This window comes from Neovison vison, chromosome 2 (assembly GCF_020171115.1).
Source record: "Neovison vison isolate M4711 chromosome 2, ASM_NN_V1, whole genome shotgun sequence".
In the NCBI taxonomy this organism is placed as follows: Eukaryota; Metazoa; Chordata; class Mammalia; order Carnivora; family Mustelidae; genus Neogale; species Neogale vison.
In genome coordinates this window covers 4,939,238-4,957,287 of record NC_058092.1, presented here as the reverse complement: position 1 = coordinate 4,957,287, position 18,050 = coordinate 4,939,238, and the positions used below count along the sequence as shown (strand labels likewise).

The 18,050-nt window shown below is 58.3% G+C and overlaps 1 protein-coding gene across 8 annotated transcripts in view; it reads right to left on the bottom strand.

Annotated features, from left to right (window-relative positions):
- Nucleotides 1–18,050, bottom strand: part of CAMTA1 (calmodulin binding transcription activator 1) — an 817,260-nt gene that overhangs the window by 215,262 nt on the left and 583,948 nt on the right. The window lies entirely within an intron of this gene.

Sequence of the window (18,050 nt, the reverse complement as noted above, 5' to 3'; positions counted from 1 at the left end):
GCTCGGGCAGGTGCATGGCGTGGTTGCTGCAGAACAGAACATGGTATGATCCCCACTGACTGAGTGACGAGGACAGGGGACTTCCAGCCCGGAGCCACAGGCAAGCTAAAGCCCACTAAGAAATCTCAAGTATCCACTCAGGCCTGATTTCCAGCAACTGCTGGTCAGGTGCATGACCAAATCCCCAGGGGCAAGCCTTCCTGGGTCCCTTTAGTCCCCTGGACACATTCCATATGAGGCTGCGTGAGCATCAGGGAAGGGGATGTTGGGATCATAAAGCCATGGGGGAGGGGGGACCATGGGGTCTGGGCCGGTGGGGCCATGACCTCTGGTGCTACATTTTCTGGCCTTCGGGCTATAAGTATGTCATTGAGAGCTCCTCCTCGCAGGGAAATCTCAGGTTTGTGGACTGTGGAACCTGCGTGTGACTGGGAAATGCTCTCCTGTGTCCGCAAAGTCTTCAGCAGGAGCTGCTTTGGAGTTGTTTTTGACAGGACAGAAGGCTGCCTAGGAAAACAAAAGCAAATGGGAGCCAGGCAGAGGCCCAGGTCAGGCCCAGTGGGGAGCTTGGCAGCTCTTTCCTTCTCCTGTCTTCTTCTAGAGAGGAGGCAGAGGACTTGGCGGGACACTGGAGAGCTAACAGGACCCGGTGAAGGTGGCTGGCCCAGGGGATGGGGTGCTGGAAGGGGGGCCAGGCATTTGGTTCGAGGCTCCACCTGACCCTGGAGAGGTTGGGTGACACAGGCGCGCCTCTGTCCTCCCTGGCGGAAGGGCCCTCCTGCGCTCCAGAGGCAGGAGGACAGGGGTCTTCCCGCGTCCTTCCCGTCACCTCTCACCGCCTCTGCACGCTCTGTGCCTCTCGAGTGAGGTTTGCACAGGTGCTCCTGGGGGCTTGGAGGCGGGAGCCTCACCTGTCCTGCCCAGCGTGTCCCCTCACCCGCGCCCTTCTGCCACCGCCGAGCCTCAGAGACTCGGCAGTTTGGGGCAGGACCCCCTTCCTCCCTGGGGTTGCCCAGACCACCCCCCTCCCTGGTCGGCCCCCCATGCCTGTTGTCACTACAAACACCTGCACTGAAACACCGGGCACAATCGGGAATCCGCAGGGAGCCGGAAGGTAGGGGTGCGGACAGGAGCCGGCTCTCAGGGACCACTCAGCGGTGTCCCCCCTTCAGAACTGGCCGCCCCGCCACTCACAGTAGCCTTTCTTGCTAGTTTCTGAGAAAAATGTAGCCTAAGTGTTAATAAATAATGTACAAGTCTCAGAGAGGAAATCTCAGAGAGGAAACCACTCATTTTGTGGGCATTTTCCTCTTTGAGGGAGGACTTCCCTGGGCTCCTCCTTCACTCCCTCAGCAGAGACGAGACACAGCTCCTCCTGAGGCTGGGGCCTCCGGCAGGGTTGTCAGGCTCCACTGCGGGCAGGAAGGGATGTGTGTGTGTGTGTGTGTGTGTGTGTGTGTCTGCGTGTATGTGTGTGTGCGATGACACGGGCAGAAATGCTAGCGGGAAAAGGCTGAGGTGCTGAATCAGAAAAGGCTGATTCCAACCCCACACCAGGGCCTTTTGGTCCCACAGGCTTGAGGAATGAAGCCTGGGGTGCTGTGGGGTGGTGCTGCCACCCCTGGCCTCTCCAGGCCCCCACCCCGTCCTGCCTGGGACACACCAGAGCTCGGGCCCAGCCTGCAGGGAGCCACTGGCCTCCAGATCTGACCGTGGGAAGACCCGGTCTCCTGAGTGGCCCCTGGGGCTAAATGATGAGCATCGACAGAGTCAGACGGTGCGTAGGCTGAGCTGCAGGGAAAAGGGAAAACACTTTTACTATAGGTTGTCGTGGTTTTCTTTCCCTGGAAGAGCTGCGCGGAGGTAATGGAAAGTGACTACATGTGCATTTCTCTCTCTCTCTCTCTCTTTTTTTGTATCCTTTGGGTATTAGTGTTTTAGCTGGATCACTGGTAGTTCTATTTTCAACTTTTTGAGGAATCTTCACACTGTTTTCCAGAGTGGCTGCCCAAGCTTGCCTTCCCACCAACAGTGCAAAAGGGTTCCACTTTCTCCACATCCTCGCCAACATCGTTGTTTCTTATGTTGTTAATTTTAGCCATTCTGACGGGTGTGAGGTGGGATCTCATCATGGTTTTGATGTGCACATCCCTGATGCTGAGCGATGTTGAGCCTCTTTTCATGTGTCTGTTGGCCATCTGGATGTCTTCTTTAGAAAAATGTCTATTCGGGTCTTCTGCCCATTTCTTAACTGGATTTTTTGGTTTTTGAGTGTTACGTTTAATATGTTCTTTACAGATTTCGAATACTAATCCTTTATCAGATTTGTCATTTGCACGTGTCTCCTCCCACTCCGTAGGTTGCCTTTTAGTTTTGTTGACTGTTTCCTTTGCTGTGCAAAAGCTTTTTTATCTTGATGAATTCCCAGTAGTTCATTTCTGCTTTTGTTTTCTTTGCGTCTGGGGACGTGACTAGTAAGTAGTTGCTATGGCCAAGGTCAAAGAGCTTGCTGCCTGTGTTCTCCTCTAGGATTTTGACAGCTTTCTGTCTCACATTTAGTTCTTTCATCCATCCTGAATTTACTTTTGTGTATGGTGTATGAAAGTGGTCCCTTGACGCTTACAGCAGCGGTGTCAACAAGAGCCAAGCTCTGCAGAGAGCCCAAATGTCTACCGACTGATGAACAGATAAAGAAGTGGTCATAGATATATGGGAATATTACTCAGGCATCAAAAAGAATGAAATCTTGCCATTTGCAACGATGTGGCTGGAATGCGAGTTACCGTGCTAAGCACAACAAATCAGAGAAAGACAAAGACCACATACCTTCACTCATGTGGAATTAAAGAAGCAAAACAGATGAACATTCGGAAGGGGGAGAAAGAGAGAGTGAGGGGGGTGGGGAACAAGCCACAAGAGACTCAACAATAGAGAACAGACTGAGGGCCGCCGCAGGAGGGAGGGAGGTGCGGGACGGGCTAGGTGGGATATTGCATCTAAGTGATGAAACACAGAACTGAATTCCGGAAACCTGTATTGCACGCTGTATGTTAACTACCTAAAATTAAAAAGAAAAAAGAAAAGAAAAGAAGAAAAGAAAGGAAGAAAAGACTGTGGCCACAGCTCGGGGTTGGCTCAGAGGCCCGAGTCAGGTCTGGGTGCAGCCCTTAACTGAGAACACTCCAGCCGAGACACAACAGAGAGGCCGGGCAGCGGGAGGCAGGAAGTGAATGTCAAGGCCAAGGACACGCCAACGCCTCCACCTCTCCTCTGGGGTCGTCCCTATCCGTGCCCTGGAACAGCCTCAGTCAGGGGTTGGAAACCTGAGCCAGGTCCTGGACCTGGAGGAATCTGTCCTCACGTGCGCTCCAGGCCACTCGGGCTCTGGCGTCTGAATGTGGAATCTTTCCACGAGTTTTCTTTCTTTATTTCTTTCTTTTTTTTTTAAGAATTTATTTATTTATTTGACTGACAGAGGTCAGAAGTAGGCAGAGAGGCAGGCAGAGAGAGAGGAGGAAGCAGGCTCCCCGCTGAGCAGAGAGCCCGATGCGGGGCTCGATCCCAGGACCCTGGGATCATGACCTGAGCCGAAGGCAGCGGCTTTAACCCACTGAGCCACCCAGGCCCCCCTCCACGAGTTTTCTTGAATCATCCTGTCAGGAATACTCATGGGCACGGGCTGCTCAGGGCACGGGGTGAGGCCACGGGCACTTAATGCAAGGGGTACCCGGATGGTCAGCCACCGAGATAAATGCTATTTTGCTGTAGCCTTTGGAAAAAAAATCAAAATGACGCAAAAATCCATGATGCACCAAATACTGAAATTTTAGATAAAGTCAGGATCGGTATCGCGCATTTCTCCTTTTGCCTGAGGGCTCTGTTATGGTTCCGCTGGGCCCCGGAGCTGGAGGGGGCAGCTCGCCCCTGAGTGAAGGCTTACTACCCACAGTGCCGGCCACCCAGTCCCGCCCTGGTGGCCGCAGCTGCTTTGCTCCGTGGGCTAACCCGGAGATGGGGGAGCAGCCCCCAGCCCCCGAGGGGCGTGCCCCGGGACGCGAAGCATGCGGGAGGCACAGAGGGCCGCGTGTCCCAGTCCAGCCTTCCTGCCGCCAGCTCCCGTCCCCCGAGCGCGTACGACAAGCTACTTCATGGCGGTCGAGCTTTGGTTCCTCTCAGCACCCCCCACTCTCCCATGCAGGCACCATCACTGTCCCCACTGTGCCGGCCAGGAGAGTTTAAGTCACGACCCAGGGGGTGAGTGCGGAGCTGGGATTCCCACCCAGAGCTGGGGGGGGGGGCGCTGGGAAGGCTGGGAGGGCGCTGCTCCCGCCTCGGGCCACACAAGCAGTCGGATTCTCCGAGGCAGGACTTCGCCCCGGGAAAGGCCGCCTGACGGGAGTAAGGGCTGGGCTCCCTTGGAGGGGACCCCTGAGCGTCAAAGTGGGACCCAGGGGCAGCACGGCCATGACCCTGACTGAAAGTCCACCTGTATCCTACCAAGTGTGGGACGGGGGGCGGGAGGGGCCTGGGTTGGCATGACACTGGGAGGCCTCTCAGCAGATGCTGTAGGACACTTGAGTAAAGCAGACAGAGACCATTCTGGAGGCCGGGTCTCAGGTGCCCAGAGCAGGCCCCCTTTGCTCTCAGAAATCTCCATGGTGCCAGCTTATTTGTGCCAGGGGAGACTCCAAAGGGAGACCCTGCCTTTTCTTCCATGAAGCAGGAGGCTCCACCTTGGACAAGGAGCAGAGAGGCCCAAACAGGCCCTGTGGCATGCGACACGGATGTCCGTCCCCTTGTCTGTGCTACACTGAAACAATAAAGCGGGCGTGTGTGAGGTCCAGCTTGTCCCACTTGGCAAATACTCAGGAAGGTTGCAAGCCAATAGACATCTCGAAACCAGTTCTGGGGGGAGTGTTTGCACCATGGAAATTGGTGAACGCTACCCATCAGGCTTCTGGTTATCGTGGAGCCTGGTTGTGAAACACCAACAGCACAACTGCACAGCGTCACAGGACACAATCCTCGCCCCTACAGACGCCCGGCCACATCTTAGCCGGCCACAGCAGCAGATAGGCGGCTGCCTGTCTTGTCCATAAAGAGGCCATCAGTACCCCGACAGCGATGAAACTCCAACCTCATTCCTGGGGCTGAGCGCAAGATCTGTTTCTGGCAGCAGGACTGTCTTTGATCTAATTAAGCTCAACTCGGGCTAATGTTGTAAGCCAGCACTCTCTGATCAGACACCGGGGCCATGGCTGAGATGTGCAATGGGGGGTCTAGAGGGCTTGGCTAGAGCCCTTGGCTCCCTGAGGGCTCCCCGGGAGGGGCGTCCTGCAAGGAGGGCTGCCCTGGCTGTCGGGAAGCAGGATTCACGCCCAGCTCTTCCTGTGACTTGGGGACCCCGCCAAAGTCATCCAGCTGCCTGGGTGACAGCTTTCCTATGCAAACAGGGGGTTAGGCCAACTCGTTTCCTAGGTCGCTTTAAGCTCTGCTGCCCATGTTGCTCAGAGCGTCTAGTCAAGCAGGGATGGGGCTGGTGGTGGGGGGCAGTGGGCCCTGACTCAATGAGGGTGGGGGAGCTTCTCTGGATCCCTCTCCCCCAGCCACCTAGAGCCTTGGAGGGTCCCAGCAATGAAAAGCCTGCCAGTGACACGGACCGGAGGCAGCCGAGCACGCCAGCCCCACATCCCCAGGGATTCTCCTTCCACTGTGGCTCTCTGCCCGGGCTGCCTGAACGACTCAACTTTATAGGGCTTGTCTGAAGAGGTGCTGTGCCCCGTTCCTGGGCCTGGCCCAACCCATGTCACTGCCCCAGTCCCCCTGCCACCCCTGTCACCAAAGGCAGCTGCTCCCAAGAAAAGCAGAGAGCAGGGGTGTGTCAGAGAGCATCACGGCGGCTGTCAGCATGGTGATGCCTGTCGGGAGGGCTGGCGGAGACAGGCCTCCTTCCCGTCTCCCCTGGGGCAGTGGAGCTGACTGCTCCACACTGGGAGAGAGGAACAGGTGACACAAGGCAGGCCGCCGGTGCCTGCCTGTGTGCTCCTGGGGCCTAGCTGCTTTGGTGCGAGGTCGGGAGTGCAGGAGGACACCGGTCAGGAGAGGCTGGGGCCATGGGGGTGGCCTCGAGCATAGGGGGCAGGTGGGTGAGAACTCAGGGCTGAATTTCTAAATCCTAGCTTATTGGACATGACAGAAAGAGCTGGTCTGGGACTTTGCTGGAGTTACCCAGGCCAGACATCATATCCTGTGGTGAGCGGGGACCTGGAGTCGGCCAAGGTCTTCAGCCATGAATACCGGCAGCAGAGGCTTGGCCAGGGCAGAGAGGAGATTCTGGTGATGGTCGCAGAGGGAAAGGCCCAGGACTGGGGCTCCGTGGGGTCCCAGCTGGGAGAGGGCAGCTCAGTCGGGGCTACACTGATTTGGGTTCTAATCCCGTTTCCAGAGTGGCACAGAGCTGTGTCGCCTTGGGCTAGTGAACCCATCCCTGGGACTCAGTTTTCTCACCCATAAAATGGAGCAGTGCTGCCATGAGTGTTCAGGGAGAATTTCAAGTGTTTTGCATTAGGCCTGACACAGGGGGTTGTGCTACTATTGTTAAGATTGTCATGTGGTTAGGAGCCCTAGGGCTAACCCCAACAGAGGTGCTACGGGGTCTCTCCAGCCAAGTGACCGTGTGTGGTGGCTCCTTGAACCAGGCCCATCTCTTGTCTCTGAGTGATGGGGGCCCCCTCAGGCTGTCAGATGTGTCCCCCAAGGCCAGTGAGGGCTCTGTGCCCATAGCTGCCCGAGGATGATGCCCGGTGCTTGTGGGCACAGAGCACCCCACCTGTGTCCTGCTACCTGTCCTTGGGTTTTAACCTGCACCAGGGACCGCGGTGGGGGCCTTTGCACAGGAGCCTCCCGCTCCACCCCGCCCTCCGGCAGAGAATCAGAGCAGAGAGAGAGCAAGTCGAGAGACCCACAGGAGCGCACGTCTTTGGAACTGACAGCATTGTTTTAAGAACTTTGTCTCCATATTAAGAAATCTTTCAGCAATTTGGGACCAACAAACCTTTCTGCTCTGGATTTCCTTCTCAATGCTCTGAGCTAACCTCACAGAGAATTCTCAAGCCTCGCGTCCCCAGATTCCCTGTCCTGGGTGTGCCACGGACTCTGACAACTTCTCCCCATATTATGGCCAGTTTAACGGGGTCTCTGGAGAGCAAACCTCCTCCCGCTTCAGGAGGGGTGGAGGAAGGCTGGAAGGAAGGAGGCGTGTGCTGTTGAAAGCTCGTCCCTTCTGCTGTCTTTACCCAATTTGGGTGCCTGTGGTTGTGGGGCACAGGGGAGACCAGGGACCACCGGGGGAGAGCCTGGGAGCATCCCCGGGAAGCCTGTCTTCTGGCTGGACATACAGACCTTCCACGCCCACCCAACAGATCCAGACCCACCTGCCAGGCAGAGCTCTAGACACGGGAGAGGTAGCAGCAACCACGACAGGCTGTCCCTGCTCTTACGAAGTCTGGGGAGGGGGCGGGAGATGAGAAGAGCTGACACCGTGGCAGGGGACATGGCCCGTGAATTGCAGGAGACGCGCCGCCTGAGACAAGCCTCACCTAAGAAGACAAGGACATGCTGTACGATCGCATTGATGGGAAGTTCTAGAACAGGCAAAAAGAGTCCGTGGTGGACAGCTAGAATAGGGGGACCTCCAGCGCACAGCGTGGGAAGAGACATGGGGCGGGCTTCGGGGGTGACAGGAACACTCTAAATCTTGCTGTGGGCTTGGGTTATGTTGACCACAGCTCATCAACGACCTTGACATTGGTGACTCCAACTGTTTCCCTGTGTGGGGATTGCACCTTAAAGCAAAAGGAGAACTGCACGTACCTTGACCTGGGGTCAAGAATAATGATACCCATGTTGCCATACTCGGGGGAGGCCAACTGCTATCTACAGCTCAGTGTGAAACGCATGAAAAATAAGTAAGAGGGAGGGAAGGACTTACAACAGAGAAAGCAATATAATGTTAGCAGTGGAATCTGAGTGGTAGGTCTAAATTCCTTCAGCTTTTCTGTATATCTTAATATTTCATAACACAATGCTGGTGATGGTTTGCCAGAGAGCGAGGGAAAATTAGCTGGGGTATCAGGGAGACTCTGCGGAGGAACTGAGGGATGGAATGGAGACCTGAATCTTATGTCAACCATGGAGGTCCAGCTGGGCCTCCAGGCAGCAGGAAGAGCAGGTGCAAAGGTCCTGGGGCCAGAAAGCTTGACTCAAGTGAGGGGCAGGAAGAAGTCAGAGTGGCCAGAGAGGGCTAAGGGAGAGGAAGGACAGGTTGGAGGCGCAGCCCCCCATGGCCTGGTAAGGGTTTGGCTGCTACTCTAAGTGCCGTGCAGATTTATCGAGCTGGTTTAAAGCATGAGCCCCGGTATGATTTGGGATGTGAGGGGCCCCCTCTGGTTCCTTGGTGGAGAATGGACCACAGACGCAGGATAGACTCGTGCTGTGACAGGAGATGGTGGTGGTTTTAACTTGGTAGCAGTGGAAGAGAGGGGAGGGGAATACAGCTGAGACATATTTCTGGTGTGGAAGAAGGCTGTGGGCAGAGGATGGGGATCAAGGAAAGCCCGGCTCACGTCCTGGGCAGCAGCGCTGTGGGGGCTGCAGTGGGAAGGTGAGCACATGGAGGAGATCAGGTTCTGCTTTGGCCTTAGGAAGCCCAAGATGCTGATTCCGCATCTGGGCGGGATGCTGGATGGACTGCTGTATGCGGAAGTCTGGCACTTAGTGGCGAGGTCAGGATGTAGGTGTCCACGTAGAGCTAGCAAGGGCAGCCACGAGAGTGAGTGACACGACTCGGGCAGATAGTGTAGACAGAGAGAAGGCCCAGGGAGCCCAGGGACACACCATCATGGAGGGGTGGAAAAGGAAAGGAGGAGTCTGCAAAAAATAGGCAATGAGGGAGACAGGGAGATTCCCTGAAGCAGGAGAAGAGAACACTCCAGAAGGAGGGAATGGCCAACTTGGTAATTGCTGCCTGGAGGTCAGAAAAGCGGATGCGGTGACATGACCTTTGGATTTCACAATCTGGAGGTCGTGGGTGAGCCCGGGGTGTGGCACCGGGCATGGAGAGAAGGAGAGAGAGAGAAGGCGTGGGGTGCGGGGAGAGTGGGTTGGGGCACATATCTGAGGACTCCTGCTGGACAGGGGAGCATTCTGTTAGGCAGGTAACGTGCCAGAAGTTGATGGGAATAAGGGAGAAGCAAGAGGGCAGAGCTGCGGAAGACCAAAGAAAGAGGTGGGCAGGACTGCTGCGGGTGAGGGCTATGGGAGGCCGCCAGGTTCCAAAGACGTGGCAAGGGCTGCTCTGCTGGGCTGTGCCCCTTGCTTTGGGCCTGTGTTAGGCTTAGGGCTGTCATCCCCCAGGAGCCAGGTGCCCAGGAAGGTATGGACCCCACTAACAGTCCCCATCACCAAGGAGGACTCCGGTGTGTCTGGAGCAAGAGAGGGGAAAGCCCTCAGGACGCCCTGCCTGGCTTGGGAATGGTGTGGGGATGGCAAGAAGTCTCCGCTGGCCTTGCCAGAGCCCTGGAGGACAGCAAGAGAACTGAGAGGGGAGGCGTGAGGATCAGAGATACCTGCGTTCGCCCGCGCACACCGGTGAGTCTGGAGTGCATGGGGCCTCGCACGGGAATCGCAGTCCCCAAAACCGCTGGACCAATTTTGGGGGATGCAGCGAGGATGGGACCAGAGTTTATTACCTGCCAGGGACGGTCAGCTTCACCAGCTGGGGGACGTCTGGGGACCCGAGCGAGCATCGGACGGTCACACACAGAGCGGGCCGACGGAAGGCGCGCAGTTGCAGGTTCACGCTTAGCAAGTTACGTGTGAGTTTCACTCGCAGCCCTTTGAGTTCTTTCAGAGGCAAAATAGAAAGCCTTTCCTTTGTCCCCGCTTTGGAAGCCACCCTTTCCCCTTTGCTCCAAAGGAGATTAGGATAGGAGGACAGAATGTCAGTTGAAGATTACAAGAAAAGGATAATTAAACAAAAGTCCCATATTAAACCCCATCCAGAAGGGAAGCTAAGCGGCTTTTGCCTGCCTGCCACCTTTGAAGGATGCTCTGTCGAAGGGAGCAGGGCTTGTTTGGCTTGATAAATAAAGATAGTAACCAAACCCTATCGCCCATTGTTCTGCCTTTCCACTGAAGACAATCGCTTAGCCAAGCTGACAACACCCGCCGTAGAGGCAGAAAGCCCTCTGCAGACGGAAGGATTAAGAGACTGAGGAGTCCTGGATAATAAGACTAATTAATAATTTCCATCTCCAAGGAGCGACACCGCCTGCTTGCTCTGTCTTCCAGTCTGGTCCAGGCGGCTTGGACCTTGGGGGGCTGAAGGACAGAAGGGGTTTGCAGGACGGGCCAGGATAGACGGCAGCCCGTCCCAGTGGGGCAGGGAGCTGAGGGGACACGGCAAGAGAAGGCGGCAAGGGGGTGAGGTGAGCAGCACATGATGGCAACGGTGTGGAGGTCCCTTTTGCTAGGCCGGCACCAAGTTCCCGCCGGAGACCGCAGGGCCTGTCACCACAAAGGGACACGGGAGGGCCCTAGCATTTTGCCACTTGAGAGCTGGTCTGGAGGACACCTCAGACCTTGCCAGTGACAGCCACCTACACGATCCCCTAGAGCAAAGGCTGCCAGAAATACACGGTGGGGGGCGGTGATCAGAGCCACCATTGCCAAGCACAACCCAATGACCTCTGTGGGGCTTAGCTCCATCCACCCCACCGGGGACCCCAGTAGAGAGAGGTCCTTCCTGCCTGTTTTACAGACAGAGAAGTAAGATTCAAGGAGCGTCATTCGCTTGGCCAGCGTCCGTGGCTAGGGAAGCACAGAGCTGAATTTAAACCGTGGGCCCTGGGGTGCCTGCAGGCAGCCAGTGGGAAGCCTTTCCCGTGCCTTCAAGTTCTCCCTGCTGGACACCTTCCTCGCCCAGCAGGCTGGGCTGAGGGTCCCTCCTCCCCTGAGCAGGCGGTAGAGATTTGCAGGGTGAGGGTCTAGCAGCTGGGACCTGATTGCAGGTTGCTCCCCCGCCCTCAGAGAAGGCCATCAGGATGAGGGAATCTTCTGGAAAATACCCAGTGACTTTCCTTAGAGAGAATAATGGCTGCTTTGGGGCGATGGCCATATTTTTCCGGAGGCTTTAGGTGGGTACGGCAGAGGCCTTGGCATCATAAATTGCAATCAAGCAAAGATGTCTAAGAAGGAAATAATACCCGCTCGGCTGTGCAGCCTGGCAAGGATCCTGAAATCTTAATGGAATTGAGCAATTTTTGCATAGCACCGTAAATTCCTAGTGTCTACCTTAACTTCTCGTCACGTTATTCAAGGCACATTAATGGAAATCAGAGTGGAAGCTGCTAGTTAGAATCGAAGTGGCAGAAGGAGGTGGCCCAGAAATGAGCCCTGGGATCCCCCCATCCCCAGCAGCCCGGAGCCACCTTCTCTACCCCTGCCCCTTCCCCCCCTGCTGCCAAAGGCCTTCCCCGCTTGCTGGTCGTCTGCTGTGCCCCACCCCCGAGAAGGAACCTGGGTCACTTAGAAGATGGGGCTTTGCTCTGTTTCCCTGTCCCACCACCTTCCTCTACTTCCCCACTGTCTCCCCTGGGCGGGGGGGGGGGGGGCTCCTGCCTCCTGCAGCGCCAGGCCTGGGGCTCAGGTACCAACTCATTTCTCTTCCTTGAAGCATGTGGTGAAATTGCCCCCACGGGGACGGCCAGCCAGCCTGGTGACAATGCCTCCTGCTGCTCTAAGCCCCATCAAAGCCACACGTCACAGCAAGCCCCACGGAATCGCAGCTGAGTACCACACGAGACGTTCCTGGGACCACGTGCAGAGCGCTCGATGTCCCCGCCACTTCGATCCCACCCCAGTGACACATAAAAACTTCCTGAGCAAGAAGCCTTAGTATTTTTTATGAAACTATAATATCTTTCATTAGAAAACAAGATGAAAGAAAGAGAGAGGAGGGAAGAAAGGGAGGGAAGGAAAGAAAGAAGGAAGGAAGGAGGGAGGGAGGGAAGGACGGAGAGGAGAAAGAAGGAGGGAAGGAAGGAGGGAGAGAAGGAGGCGAGGGGGAAGGGAAGGAGGGAGGGAGGCAAGGGAGGGAGGCAGGAGATCTCTTTTGCTGGACTGTCACCTGCCTCGTGGGGATGGCCTGCTGGTGGAGTCCTACTCTGCTAGGACTACTGGTGGAGATGTCCCCACCCCCAGGACGAGCCTGAGGACTGAGGGCTGAGTGTGGCTATGCTCCTGCAGGTGCCTGCTCGGGGCTTCTGGTCCCCTCTGTGACCGGCTCACTTGCAGCACACGGTCCTCGGCGGGGCCGCACTTCCAGAAAGAGTGAGTGGGAGTCGGGTAGGAGGGCACGTGGGTCCCAATTACAGAAAGAGTTGATCATTCCCCAGATAGATTTCAAGTCTTTTGGGGTGGGGGCAAGGGACATTTACAGTGACAACTCGGCCACCAATTCTGGAATGTGTCTCTTTCTGTGTCCTGCTGCAGGGGAGGGCGGCTCGCAGGAGGAGACACCCCTGGTCAACGGGTCCTGAGCAGCTCACGTGCTAGGGGGCCCTGGCTCCAGCCCCTGCACAAAGCTTTCTCGGGGGTGTCAGGATCCCGGCTCACAGGTCCCTCCCGGAGCTGTCCCGTTGGGCCCCTGCCGTGTGCCGGGAGCCGGCTCTGTGTGCCCACGCAGCAGGCTGTACCTCTCCTATTTCTCAGTGCCAGCCCTGCGCAGTGACACTAACTGTCCCCGTTCACTGAGGAGGAAACGGAGACGCAGAGAGCTTGGTGAACTGTGCAGAGGCACGAGGCTACCAGCGGCTTCCCTGGGGGACACAACTCCACTATTTCAAGGGGTTGAAATAAACACCATCCCCAACAGAGGGCCAGTGGTCCTCATTCTACCACTCCGTGCCATGTGGGGGTGCCAAGGGGGGCGACGCACTGGGGACAGGAGCAAATGTTCCGTGACCCTGCAGAATGCCTCCCCCGGACCCAACCGTGCCCCCATGTGGACTCTTCGGGGGCAGCAGTGAGCTCTGAGGACCCTTCCTGGGGAGGCAGAGGCAGCACAGGGAGCGTGTGTTGGAGAAAAATAGACACATGTGGGGACACACTACACACCCACAGGGGTGTGGCAGTCCGGGTGCTGGCTGAGGAGGCCCATTTGCCCCCCTGTCCTCTCCCCTGCTGGCGGGGGATGCCTGGTCTCAGGGCACCCCCTTCGGGGTCCCGCAGATCTTGCTCTGAGTGAGGAGGCTGAGGGCCGAAGGCAGGCAGGGCCCCTGCAGACATGCTGGGGTCGATGGGGTCGAGGCCTGTGTCTGGAGGAGAAGCAGACCCGGAGCTGCTCCCTGGGACTGTCCCCAGCATCGGAGCAAGTGTGTTTCTCTGGGGCCCTGTCTGAGAAGCTGCAGAGCCCAGGGTCAGCCTGCGGAGGCTGCTGGCTCCCACCTCACATCCCCGGCTGCCATTTCAGCCCCCTCCTCCAGGCAGGAGGGGCGCTGCCCTGCGGAAGCAATGCCATCTCTGGGCCCCGAACCGGACCAAGGGATTTCGGGCTTCAGCACGGCCTGCGGGCCTTACCAAGCAGGTGGGGAAACAGGTTCTCACAGCACTTGTGAGGAGAGCCTGAGGCTCTGCCCAAGCAGGAATGGGGGTCTCCCTTCTCCCCTAGAAGACAGAGTCCTTGACTGAGGCCTCCCTCGCTCCTGGGCTGGGGGTTCTAGTGGGGCCAGAGCCGCCAGGAGCTAGCTCCCCGGGAGCTGGTGCCCCCCGTGTGCAGCCCTCTGGGCTGGCTCCACCTGGGCCCCCGTGGCCTGGCGCTCAGAGCGCACGGCATCCCGGCACCTGCCACGACGGGGAGGGGCAGGGCTGGCCGAGCTCAAGGCAAGGCAGGAAGCGGAGAGCGTGGGCCTCAGGGCCCCAAGCTGCCTCCTCTCTCCTGAGACCTGGGGCTGGGTGCCCAAAGCCGGCCGTCTGTAGCCACTCCCTATAGGAAAGGATGCCGCTGGGGCCCTGGGAGACAGGGCGGCAAGGGGTGTCCTCTGCCGACTCAGTGACTGTGGGACTCCAGACAGCCTGGTCTTCTCCCGGCTGACACGGGCTCTACGGTAAGGATCCCATGCACTGTCTGGCCAGGACTCGGTGCCCGTGTGGTCACAGCTTCAGATGCTCAGGTCGTCAGGGCAGAGCCAGACCTCAGCTCCTCCTTGGAACCCAGATACCCGTCCTTCTCCAGTGATTTAGGGACCCCCTATTCCGGAGCCCCCAAAGCCCCCGGGTCCCTGTGCTTGCACAGCGGTGCTTGTGAGCCCACAGGCCTCTGTGCCTGCGGCCGGGGTGGGCCGGGAAGGGGCTTCTTGCTACCCCTGCCCCAGTGCGCTGGTCTCGGCAGCCCAACAGCCCCCCGAATGGTGGCGGCAGACACGCGGGGACACACCCCCTGTGCCACTCGAGCACAGAACACATTCATTAAGCATTTTAGAGGACAAGGGCACAAAGAAAAACACTCATTAGAAGCAGAAATAGTTTCCACACGAACCATACAGAATCTGCTGCAAAGTCTAGCCTGAAAGGGGCTGTTCTCCTTCAGTTGTGGACGGGCAGAACTGCCCAAATGGATGGAAAGTGGGGGCCCGAGAAGGGGATGCAGGAGGCGGCAGGAAGGCCCTTCCCTGAGCGTGAGAAGATCCCAAACAGGAGAGTCTGCGGGCGGCAGGGATGGAGACCGAGAGCCTGCTGCCCGGCTCACCCCAGGAGTGGCCCCCTGGCCAGAGTGGCCACCCGTCCTCCGGCCCCCAGCCAGGCCCAGGGCCACGCAACTATAGGGGTAACCGAGTTTAGGCCACTGGAGGCAGAGGCAAAGGATCGGGGTCCTGACCCCAGCCAGCTCCAGAGCTGACCAGCGGGGCGGTCCTGGGTCTGGCCTTGCCCTCTCTGGGCCTCCATGTCTATCTAGGAAATGCAGCGGCTGAGCTCAGGGGAGCCGAGGGGTCCTGGCAGCTGTGACACACGGAGGCTGGGGAGACATGATGTGACAAAGGAGGCAGGTACCCTGGCCAGCAGCCAGGGCTTCAGGGGACCAGGCTGGCTTCCCGGGAGCCCGGGGACAAGTCCCAGGGCAAATCCCCCAAAGGCCCCATCAGCTGGGCAGATGACTCTGTGCGGCGCACACGGGTCATGACAATGACCTTATGAACCGTGGGGCTTCACTCCCCTCCCCTCTGCCTCCTCACTCGACTCGCTGCTCACATCTTCATAAAATATTTACCAGCAGTGGAGAGCGGCAGGGGAGCTCTCTCCCTGGAAAACTGGGTCACTCCAAAACTTTTCAGTGTTGTGTTGGCTCCTGTCCCCCGCCTGTCCCCGATCCTCTGCTGGCCTCCTGCCCCAGGTCATAGGCTCTCTCACGCCTGGTCCTGGGGTGGCCGGCCCCTCTCTGCCTGCTGAGGCTCTGTGCTGGGCTATGGAGAGACAAGGGGTGCAGATCCCTCCGTCAAGGGCCTCACGGTTGGGCTGCAGAGGAAAACCAGGTCTGCGCGGTCAGAGGGCCCTGCGCGATAAGCGGCCTGGGGACAAGCGGTATCCGTTTGGGATCCCAGAGGCTGTGCTGGCTGCTGGGTTGGCAGGGCAGTGGGTGTGGCAGTGGGAGTGCCCCGTGAACAAACTCTCCTTTACCCAGAAGCCCTCCTCCCTCTCCCTGCTCCCTCTCAGGAAGGCTCCCCTTGTCCCCTAGCCCCTCACACCCCTCTTGCCTTGAGGGGCGTGGCCAGCAGCTGGTGGCTTCAGGGGACCAGGCTGGCTTCCTGGGAGCCTGGGGACAGGGTGGGTGCGGCCTGCTCCCTGAGCTCCTGCCTCAGCCCCTGTCCCGACCCCTTCATCCCCTGTCCCCCTTATTCCCCGCTGCGCCCAATCCGTTTTCCTGGTAATTGGTGTCAGAGACAAACTTGGGCCGATTTCCATCTGGGCCAGAGTCTTGTGGCTTCTTTCCTGTTTAATATCAGAGAAATTAACCTGGCCACATTGTCATTAACCTGGTGCTGTCATTAGCACTAGAACAAATTCCTCTGAGCGATGCCGGCTGCCACAGCGGCTGTCCGGCGCATGGGGGATAGGCACCCCGCTAATTGCTTTGGCCTTTGCTCCTCAACCTGCTACTGCCCAGCCTGGGCTGGGGGGCAGGAACCCTCACCTCTGTATGCGCCCCTCTTGTCACCTGCTCACAGAAACGGGGGGCGATGCTCTGGACTGACAACTCCCTGGGGCTGGGAAGAGAAAATAAAGGGGCCCAGGTCTGCCCTTAAGCGACCAGTTCCTGTGATACTTCCTTTGGGGAGAAGGGGTCCCCTGCCAGCTGGAAGTAACAGACCCAGAGGGATGAGAATCACCCCAGGTGTGTCTCTAGCATACAGTGGCCAGGACCAAAGCACGGGGGAGGGGAGGGCTGGGACAGCTGCCAACCTGCACCCCACCCCGGGGCCCCCACTTCTCTCCTGGCCCCAGAAACCAGGCAAGAGGAGCAGAATCTGAGTGAGTGGAATCCAGCTGCGCGGGGTAATGAGCACACCCTGTGGCAACCCGCCGGTGTCTGATTTGAGGAAAGAAAATTCAGTGGGATCAGAGAGCCACAGGCCGTGATGGGATCGGAGGAGACAGGCGGAGGTGTGGGTGTGGGAGGGCAGGCCTGGAGGACAGAGCACCCCCGGAAGAGCAGAGAGCGAGGCTGCAGGAGAAGCTGGCTGGCAGGAAGCCAGCTGGGGCACTGCTGCAAAAGAGGGCAGTGGGCAGGCTGGGAATCAGACTCAGGAATGTGTGCCCACGAGGTGTTTCTATGGGACAGGAACCATAAAGAAAAACAGCCAAACCGGGCCCTGGGGCCTTGGGAAGCCCAGGAAGGAGAAGACTTGGCTGCAGGCTGCTCAGGGTGAAAATATTACTCGGCGGCCAGAGTGTGACCCCAGGGACACAAGGACAGGCTCCCACTTCACCGGATCCCTGCGTGCAAGGTGGGAGCCCCACACACTACCCCCGCAGCCAGGTCAAAAAGAAAACCTTTTGTGTTGACAAGACGAGAAGTGCCATCCCATGACCATGCGGGGGCCCTTTCCCCAGAACGGGAGGCCGAGTGATCAGGAAACTGGTCCTTCTAGGCCGGCCTCCCGGGGAGACGAACCCCGGAAACTGACAACAGGGCAAGATGTCAGGGAAGCCGGGTCTTTGCAAATCAGCACATCCTCGGACAATCTCGGGCGTCATCCGCTAACGAACTTGCTGAACCACAGACAATTATTTCTGGAACTGAGGGAGATGGGCAAGGGCTTGGAGGCAGGGGCTGGGCTGAGCCTCTGTGTCCACACCGAGATGGCTCTGGGCCCCGCAGATGCCTTCCAGGCCACCTTCCCTGGGACCGAGGGCCCCTCTGCGCCCCCTGCTCCCTGAATGCACGTCTGGGCACTGGGGGCTGTTTACTCTCTGCCAGACCCCTCCCAACCGCACTGCCAAGCCAGGGAGATCCTCCAGCCCCGGAGCCCTTGATGTGGGTGCACAAAATGGAATCATAGCAGGCAAGGTCAGAGGCAGCAAAGCCTGGGGAGAGGCAGGAGGAAGAAACTGGGGCACCCAGGTCTGGCCCCTGGCGGCTGGGGCCCGCAGAGAGCAGCTGCGGATCAGAGGACAAGCTTTGCAGAGGACCCAGGTCCAGCCCGACTGAAGGATCCCTCAGACCTTCCCGCTCACAGGGGAGCACCTCTCCTCAGCAGGATGACCACCGATGACCACTCAGCCAAGCTGTGCGCGAGCACCACGGACACAGAGCTGGCAGCCGGGCCACCCTAGGGGGGCTCTCTAGCCCCTTCTCCGTCCCACTGCAGGGCACACATCACAAATCAATGCCTGGACTCCTCCCTGCCGAGCCACGGGCTCCTCCTCTCCCAACAGCCATTCCGGTCAAGCCGACTGGCGCTGGCGTGCCCCCAGAGCCGATCTTCCACAAGTGC